We start from the raw sequence: 9,804 nt of genomic DNA, 5'->3' as shown, positions 1-9,804 counted from the left end.
AAGTTGCAAGAATGTAAAGGGATGGGATTGGAGTGTGCAAACGCAATTTGGAGACACAAAGATTTTTTATCCGTGGTTCCGATAGGTGGTGCTATCGTACATCCACGTTGATGGAGACTTCAACCCACGAAGGGTAACGGTTGCGCGAGTCCACGGAGGGCTCCACCCACGAAGGGTCCACGAAGAAGCAACCTTGTCTATCCCACCATGGCCGTCACCCACGAAGGACTTGCCTCACTCGGGTAGATCTTCACGAAGTAGGCGATCTCCTTGCTCTTACAAACTCCTTGGTTCAACTCCACAATCTTGACGGAGGCTCCCAAGTGACACCTAACCAATCTAGGAGACACCACTCTCCAAGAGGTAATAGATGGTGTGTTGATGATGAACTCCTTGCTCTTGTGCTTCAAATGATAGTCTCCCCAACACTCAACTCTCTCTCATAGGATAGGATTTGGTGGAAAGATGATTTGAGTGGAAAGCAACTTGGGGAAGGCTAGAGATCAAGATTTATGTGGTTGGAATGGAATATCTTGACCTCAACACAAGTGTAGGTGGTTCTCTCTCAGAAAATGTATGTTGGAAGTGTAGGCATGTTCTGATGGCTCTCTCTACGAATGAAGAGTGGGTGGAGGGGTATATATAGCCTCCACACAAAATCTAACCGTTACACACAATTTACCAAATTCAGTGGGACCGATTCAGAGAACTCGGTCGGACCGATTTGGTTCATAATGTGTCCGTTAGGGTTTTCGGTGGGACCGACATGTCAACTCGGTGGGACCGATGTCATTAGGGTTAGGGCATAACGTAATCTCGGTGAGACCGATTACACAAACTCGGTGGGACCGATTTTGGTAATAGACAAACAGAGAGTTGGTCAGGCAAACTCGGTGGGACCGATTCGCTCATCTTGTTTGGACCGAAACGTTATGAAAGGGTGACAGAGAGTTTGCATTGCAATCTCGGTGGGACCGATTGCATATTTCGGTTAGACCGAAATTATTGCAATAGGCAACAGAGAGTTTGCAATCCCATCTCGGTGATACCGATATCCCTATCGGTGAGACCGAATTGATTAGGGTTTGTGGCAGTGGCTATGTCAAGTGAACTCCGTGGTGCCGGATAGATCAAATCGGTGGGGCCGAGTTTGACTTTTGGTTTGGTACATATGTGGATGTGAGAAAGTGGTTGAGGGCTTTGGAGCATATCATTAAGTATTTTGAGCAAGAGCCTCATTAAGCAACACCTCAGCCCCTCTTAATAGTATTGGCTTTTCCTATGGACTAAATGTGATCTTGGATCACTAAAAATGAAATGTAGAGTCTTGTGCTTTGAGCTTGAGCCAATCCTTTTGTCCTTAGCATTTTGAAGGGGTTCCACATCTTCTTGTCCATGCCACTCCATTGTTGAACTTATCTGAAATATACTAGGTGAAAACATTAGTACAACAAGAGATATGTTGACATTAATTACCGAAATCACCCAGGGAGCACTTGTGCTTTCAATCTCCCCCTTTTTGGTAATTGATGACAACATACATCAAAGCTTTAGATAAAGATATACAGAATAACAAGTAAAGCTTTGGAAAGACATGTAACATGCATAGGCTCCCCCTACATGTATGCAATCATGTGAATATGGAACATAAGAGCATATGAGTGCATAATCATGACAGAGCAAGCAATGAGTTACATGTATCTAGGCTATATGCATCAGAGCAAATGGTGTGAATATAGGAAATGTACCTTCATGCTCATGAGTCCTTCTTGCAAACAGTATGTACATCAGCAAGATATCCTCATGCACATGAGTGTGATGCATATACTTACCTTGTGGTCTTGAGTTGGCTTAGAAAGGGATGAACCTGAGTAAACAAGGTTAGATAACACAGATACATCTACTAGCCAGAGCAAACAAAAGGAACCACAAGAGTACCAAGATTGGGATGACATGTAGAGTGTGAGCACTGGATACTCTATTAGATATAGACATGTCCCCAAAGGTAAAGATATGCAATGAATTCGAAGATTTTCTTCCCTTAGATGTCTTGCTCCCCCTGAATCTTATATGGGATACTGGGAGAAGATAGGGAACAGAAAATCAGAGCAAAGAAAATACACAAACGACATGAACATGTCTTTCCCCTCTAAAGACATGTGACTTCTCTCCTCTTGAACACCAAGCATCTAGGGTATGTAATTCTTCTCTCCCCCTGGTTGAAGCATTCTCTCCCCTTTTTGAAGGATTAAGCTTTAATGTGAACTCTCTCCCCCCCTTTGACATCAATTTCCAAGAAGGGATCCTCTAGAGTGTGAGTCAAAATAGGTTTGGTCCTTGAGTCACAGAGCAAAGCAGCGTATAAAATGTGATGCCGGTAGAGGACAAGAATCATTGAGTGGAGCTGGAGCAAAAAGGAATGCAGGATCAAGTGGCAAGTTGTATTTTCTACAGTGAAATCGGTGGCATCGAGTTGTGTGCTTCGATTGCACCGAAAGGATTCGGTTGGACCGAAAGCAATAGATCGGTGTGACCAAGTTCATCACAGACAAAGCACTTGTCACCTCATCTCACTAGGTAAGAAAGATCTCACAAGGATTTGCAATGAATTAACTGAAGAATTTGCAAGGAATTGGATGCAGGGAATGCAGAACATAACAGAGAAAAGAAAATCTAGATGATGTTTTTTTATTGAAAGGGAAAACAAACATGTATGAGACAAATGCAAGAACACAGAGAAACACAAGGGAACTTCATCTAGAAATGGGCGGTTCACCTATGTTAGAGTATATTGACTTAGGAGTCAAGTGAGGGCACTTGATCATGGGTCATACTCATCGTTTAAGCTCAAAATGGGGTTACCATTTTTCATTTAAGCATTTTGATGTATTCACATCTTGTCGAGTTGCTTTGACCTATGACTTGAGGTAAAGCTTCTCTAAGATGGAATGACATACCTTGGGTGGTGGTGTTGATCTTAGTCATGTAGTGGAACTTGTGTGGGTTGCTCGAGGTTGATGTAGCTCATCAAGAGTTGGGAGCACCACTTGGAAGTGAGTTCATCTACCTACATGGGTTAGTTTTGAAAGGAAGAGCACTTGTGTATCCAAAATGACAATCATGAAACAATCATGATACCAAAAGAAATTTGATATATAGAATTTGTCACAGGATATGTTGAAGGGTTTCGTGCTTCCTTGTCATCAACCACCGTTTTGTAGAGACTTGGTGATGTAGAGATTGCTCAAGATGTGAGTGAGTTGTAATCTCATAGATTTAGATTCATCCAAGTACCTACAAGGGTTAGATAACATGCAAGGGTGCAAATATATCCAAGACATATGAATATCATCATAAGAGAAATATCAGGGATTATTCATAGATTCATGCCTTGCATGTATCCAAAATGGAGTTACTACTCCAAGTTTGAAGCATCAATGATGTTCAATTCACCTCTCAACCAGCAAAATACTTTCTCATCAAGCGGTTTGGTGAATATATCCGCCAATTGCTTATCGGTACGAACATGCTTAAGATCAATGTCTCCTTTAGCAACATGATCTTGAATGAAATGATGACGAACTTCAATATGCTTAGTTCGAGAATGTTGCACGAGATTGTGAGCAATCTTAATAGCACTCTCATTGTCACAAAGCAATGGAACATGTTTCACATATATCCCATAATCCTTAAGAGTTTGGGTCATCCAAAGTAATTGAGCACAACATGAACCAGCGGCAATGTATTCCGCTTCAGCGGTGGATAAGGATACTGAGTTTTGTTTCTTGGAGGACCAAGACACAAGAGATCTACCAAGAAATTGACAAGTACCCGAAGTGGACTTTCTATCAACCTTGTCTCCGGCATAGTCCGAATCGGAGTAGCCGACAAGATCGAAAGAAGACCTCTTAGGATACCAAATGCCAAAATTTGGTGTATGTATTAAATATCTCACTATCCTTTTCACAGCCTTAAGATGACATTCTTTGGGGGCTGCTTGATATCGTGCACACATGCACACACTTAGCATAATGTCGGGATGAGAGGCACATAGATATAACAATGAACCGATCATAGAGCGGTAAACTTTTTGATCAACCGGTTCACCGTCCTTAGTCAAGTCAAGATGTCCACTAGTAGGCATGGGTGTACTCATACCTTTGCATTCTTGCATACTGAACTTCTTGAATGAGTCCTTGGTGTACTTTGTTTGAGAAACAAAGGTACCTTCCTTAGTTTGCTTGATTTGCAAACCAAGAAAGAATTTGAGTTCACTCATCATAGACATCTCAAACTTCTCCGACATTAGCTTTCCAAACTTCTCAATAAAATGAGGGTTAGTCGAACCAAATATAATATCATCAACATAAATTTGGCACACAAATTGTTCTCCATTAACCCTTTTAGTAAAAGAGTAGAATCTATTTTTCCAACTTCAAACCCTTTTTCAATAAGGAACTTGGTCAAGCATTTATACCACGCTCTAGGAGCTTGTTTAAGACCATAAAGAGCTTTGTGAAGTTTGTAAACATGATTAGGTTTCTTAGGATTGACAAAGCCGGGAGGTTGCTTAACATAAACTTCCTCCTCAATTTCACCATTTAGAAAAGCACTTTTAATGTCCATTTGGTACAAGGTGATATCATGGTGATTAGCATCAGCAAGTAAGATGCGAATGGACTCAAGTCTAGCAATGGGGGCATATGTCTCACCATAGTCCATACATTCGACTTGAGTGTAGCCTTGGGCGACTAGATGAGCTTTGTTGCGGACGACTTGACCATCTTCATCCTGCTTGTTACGAAACACCTATTTGGTACCGATGATGTTGTGGTTGTTGTCGGGCTTGTCAACCAATGTCCACACTTTATTTCTCTCAAAGTTGTGTAGCTCTTCATGCATGGCATTTATCCAATCCGGATCTTCCAATGCTTCTTCAACCTTCATAGGTTCAATGCTAGAGATGAATGAATAATGTTCACAAAAGTTAGCCAAACGAGTTTTAGAGCGAGTGATTCTCCCGGTTTGGATATCATTGTAGATTTGCTCGACGGGATGGTCTTTGGCAACTCTTGCTCGAACTCGTGGGAGCTTTTGCTTTGTTCGGGGTGGAACATCTTCTTCATCTTGTTATTCTTCTTGGCCTTCTTCATTGTTGACGTTGCCGTTCTCTTATCGTGGTGGAGAGGGAGGTTGATGAGGTTCATGTTGGTGTACATCCTCGTTTTCTTTGTTTTGGTGTGTCCCACTCGTGGATGCTTCCATGTCAACTCTCGGTTCACCTTGTCGTGAGGTAGAGGCTTCCACTTGGACGGACGAGGTACTCTCCTTCACCTCCGTTGGACGAACCTTGCCAATAGACAAGTCTTGGATTGCTTCCGAAGGGTCTTTGTCTCCTACATCAATTGGCAATTGCTCTAGTTGCGAGCCGTTAGATTCATCAAACTTCACATCTACCGTCTCTTCAACCTTCGGGTGAAATTGTTGTAGACACGGTAAGTGTGAGAGTTTGTGCCATAACCAAGTAGGAAACCTTCATGAGATTTAGGAGCAAATTTAGAACGACGATGCTTATCAAGAATGTAGCACTTTGAGCCGAATACTCGAAAGTATCCAACTTGGGGTTTGTTACCGGTGAGGAGCTCGTAAGCCGTATTGCCGAGTAGCTTGTGAAGATACAAGCGATTTGTTGCCTGGCAAGCTGTCTCAACCGCTTCCGCCCAAAAGTGTTTTGGAGTCTTGTACTCATCAAGCATCGTTCTCGCCATCTCATAAAGAGTTCGGTTCTTCCTCTCAACAACACCATTTTGTTGAGGCGTGTACGTAGCCGAGAACTCGTGTGAAATCCCTTCTTCGTCAAGAAATGTATCCACATTTGCGTTCTTGAACTCCGTTCCGTTGTCGCTCCAAACCTTCTTGATCTTCACTTCAAATTGATTTTGGGCCTTCCTAGCGAAGTTTTTGAAGATCTTTTGGACCTGCGATTTATCATCAAGAAAGAACACCCACGTAAATCTTGAAAAATCATCTACTATGACTAGACCAGATGAGTTACCACCGAGACTCTTATAGGCATTGGGACCGAAGAGATCCATGTGAAGTAGCTCGAGCGGTCTTCTCGTGGTCATGATGTTCTTCATGGGGTGACTTCCTCCAACTTGTTTTCCTGCTTGACAAGCACTACAAAGTCTATCCTTGTCAAATATAACATCTTTTACTCCAAGGATATGATCACCTTTGATAAGCTTATCAAGATTTCGCATGCCCACATGACCTAGCCTTCTATGCCACAACTAGCCTTTAGAAGATTTAGCAATTAAGCAAGTTCTAGGTTGAGCCTTTTTAGTGAAATCAACAATGTAAAGATCACCTCTACGTACACCGGTAAAGACCATTTTATGATTATCTCTAGGAAACACTTGGCAATCTACTTCAGTAAATAGGACATTGAAACCGAAATCAGCAAGTCTAGATACTGAAAGTAAATTGTACCCAAGAGATTCAACGAGCATGACATTTTGTATGGAGCTATCATGTGAGATGGCCACCTTACCGAGGCCAACCACCTTACCCTTTTAGTTATCACCAAAAGTGACATACTTTCGAGGGCCGTCGTTTTCAGCAAGCTCACGAAACATATCCTTGTCTCCGGTCATATGATCGGTACATCCACTATCAAGGACCCATTCCTTTCCTCCAGCCATGTAGCCGTGAAGATTAGCCATAAGACCAAAGTGTCTCATCGCATCATCAAGATCATAGTCACTATCATCATCCTCATCATAGTATCCATGTTCAACATCGTCTTGTATTTGATCAATTCCTGGAGAGGGTAATTCATTAGATGAATGATCATCACAATGGTCATCTTTATGAATTTTGATAGCTTTGGAGATGATATTGCTAATGATTCCAACATCTCCTTTGGCACGCATGAGATTGGTAAGCTCAAATAGACAATCACCAAACATAGGATCACTGGAATTCATCTTACTCAAGGCAATAGACTTATGGAGAATTTCGTCTAAGTTTTGCAAGGAATAGTTTGGAAATCTTTCCTCAAGAAATCTCCATATAGTGTAGGCACAATCAAGAGTAGGCAAACATCCAATCAAGTTTCTAGGCAAGACTCTAGTGATAAGATTGATAGTTCTAAGATTGTGAATCATGTCAAGATCCTCATCGGGTGTGGGATGCAAAGGATCAATATGAGGTGCACAAGGGCTAGTAATGTACTTGTTCAAATGATATTCATTGAAAATCTCAAGCATCTCATTTTTCCACTCATGAAAGAACTCTCCATCAAGAATAGGCACTCTACGTCTAAGACTCCCCAACGTAGACTCATCCATCTTCCTCAAGTGGTGATTAAAACAAAGCAATGGAGACCAAAGCTCTGATACCAATTGAAAGGATCGAGAAGAGGTGTCTAGAGGGGGTGAATAGACTCTTAATAATAAAAGTTGCAGTTTTTAAATTCTTTAAGTTGGAGTGGAATTTTAGCACAAGTTCACACATTTACAATACATGTCAAGCAAGCATGATAAGAGTATATGAGCAGCGGAAAGTAAAGCATGCAAGTTGCAAGAATGTAAAGGGATGGGATTGGAGTGTGCAAACGCAATTTGGAGACATGGAGATTTTTTATCCGTGGTTCCGATAGGTGGTGCTATAGTACATCCACGTTGATGGAAACTTCAACCCACGAAGGGTAACGGTTGCGCGAGTCCATGAAGGGCTCCACCCACGAAGGGTCCACGAAGAAGCAACCTTGTCTATCCCACCATGGTCGTCGCCCACGAAGGACTTGCCTCACTCGGGTAGATCTTCACGAAGTAGGCGATCTCCTTGCCCTTACAAACTCCTTGGTTCAACTCCACAATCTTGACGGAGGCTCCCAAGTGATAGCTAACCAATCTAGGAGACACCACTCTCCAAGAGGTAATAGATGGTGTGTTGATGATGAACTCCTTGCTCTTGTGCTTCAAATGATAGTCTCCCCAACACTCAACTCTCTCTCATAGGATAGGATTTGGTGGAAAGATGATTTGAGTGGAAAGCAACTTGGGGAAGGCTAGAGATCAAGATTTATGTGGTTGGAATGGAATATCTTGACCTCAACACAAGTGTAGGTGGTTCTCTCTCAGAAAATGTATGTTGGAAGTGTAGGCATGTTCTGATGGCTCTCTCTACGAATGAAGAGTGGGTGGAGGGGTATATATAGCCTCCACACAAAATCTAACCGTTACACACAATTTACCAAACTCGGTGGGACCGATACAGAGAACTCGGTCGGACCAATTTGGTTCATAATGTGACCGTTAGGGTTTTCGGTGGGACCGACATGTCAACTCGGTGGGACCGATGTCATTAGGGTTAGGGCATAACGTAATCTCGGTGAGACCGATTACACAAACTCGGTGGGACCGATTTTGGTAATAGACAAACAGAGAGTTGGTCAGGCAAACTCGGTGGGACTGATTCGCTCATCTCGTTTGGACCAAAACGTTACGCAAGGGTGACAGAGAGTTTGCATTGCAATCTTGGTGGGACCAATTGCATATTTCGGTTAGACCGAAATTATTGCAATAGGCAATAGAGAGTTTGCAATCCCATCTCAGTGATACCGAGATCCTATCGGTGAGACCGAATTGATTAGGATTTGTGGCAGTGGCTATGTCAAGTGAACTCGGTGGCGCCGGATAGATCAAATCGGTGGGGCCGAGTTTGACTTTTGGTTTGGGACATATGTGGATGTGAGAAAGTGGTTGAGGGCTTTGGAGCATATCATTAAGCATTTTGAGCAAGAACCTCATTAAGCAACACCTCACCCCCTCTTAATAGTATTGGCTTTTCCTATGGACTCAATGTGATCTTGGATCACTAAAAATGAAATGTAGAGTCTTGTGCTTTGAGCTTGAGCCAATCCTTTTGTCCTTAGCATTTTGAAGGGGTTCCACATCTTCTTGTCCATGCCACTCCATTGTTGAACTTATCTGAAATATACTAGGTGAAAACATTAGTCCAACAAGAGATATGTTGACATTAATTACCAAAATCACCCAGGGAGCACTTGTGCTTTCACCCTCAAGTGGATGACCTAAGGTTTATCAATCCGTGGGAGGTGTAGGATGAAGATGGTCTCTCTCAAACGACCCTGCAATCAAATACAAGAATTCTCTTGTGTCGTCAACACACCCAATACAATGGTAATTTGTATCGGTGCACTGGTTCGGCGAAGAGATGGTGATAAAAGTGTAATATTGATGGTAGAAATATATTTTTATAATCTGAATAAATAAAAACAACAAGGTAGCAAGTAGTAAACGGGCACAAAAACGGTATTGCAATGCTTAAAAATGAGGCCAACACTACTGGAATTAGCTTATTTGACGTATGTCCTCTCTTTGCCGTCCGCTTGCTGACGGCAAAGAAGGTCTTTGCCATCAGCCACAAGAAAACGGACGGCAAAGATGTGGCTGATGGCAAACAAAGTCTTTGCCATCAGCCAGTTTTTTGCCGTCCGCTGGCTGACGGCAAAAAATCTTTGCCGTCCGCTAGCAGACGGCAAAGAGGTGGGTTGGTCCAGTTATTGTTTAACCAACTCAAGCCCACCGGCCCCACTTCTTTGCCGTCCACAAGCGGACGACAGAGAATCTTAGCCGACCGTTGGCTGACGGCAAAGAGGCGGGTACGTTACCGGCTGTCCCGCCCCCCTCTCTTCTCTCCACTCTCTCATTCGTCCCCACCCACACCCGCGCCGCCGCCGCCGACCCCGTCTGCCATAGCCGGCCGCCCCGCACC

Source organism: Triticum aestivum, chromosome 1D (assembly GCF_018294505.1).
Source record: "Triticum aestivum cultivar Chinese Spring chromosome 1D, IWGSC CS RefSeq v2.1, whole genome shotgun sequence".
NCBI classification, from domain to species: domain Eukaryota; kingdom Viridiplantae; phylum Streptophyta; class Magnoliopsida; order Poales; family Poaceae; genus Triticum; species Triticum aestivum.
The sequence above is the reverse complement of the archived record's forward strand: the minus strand, read 5'-3'. Positions refer to the sequence as shown.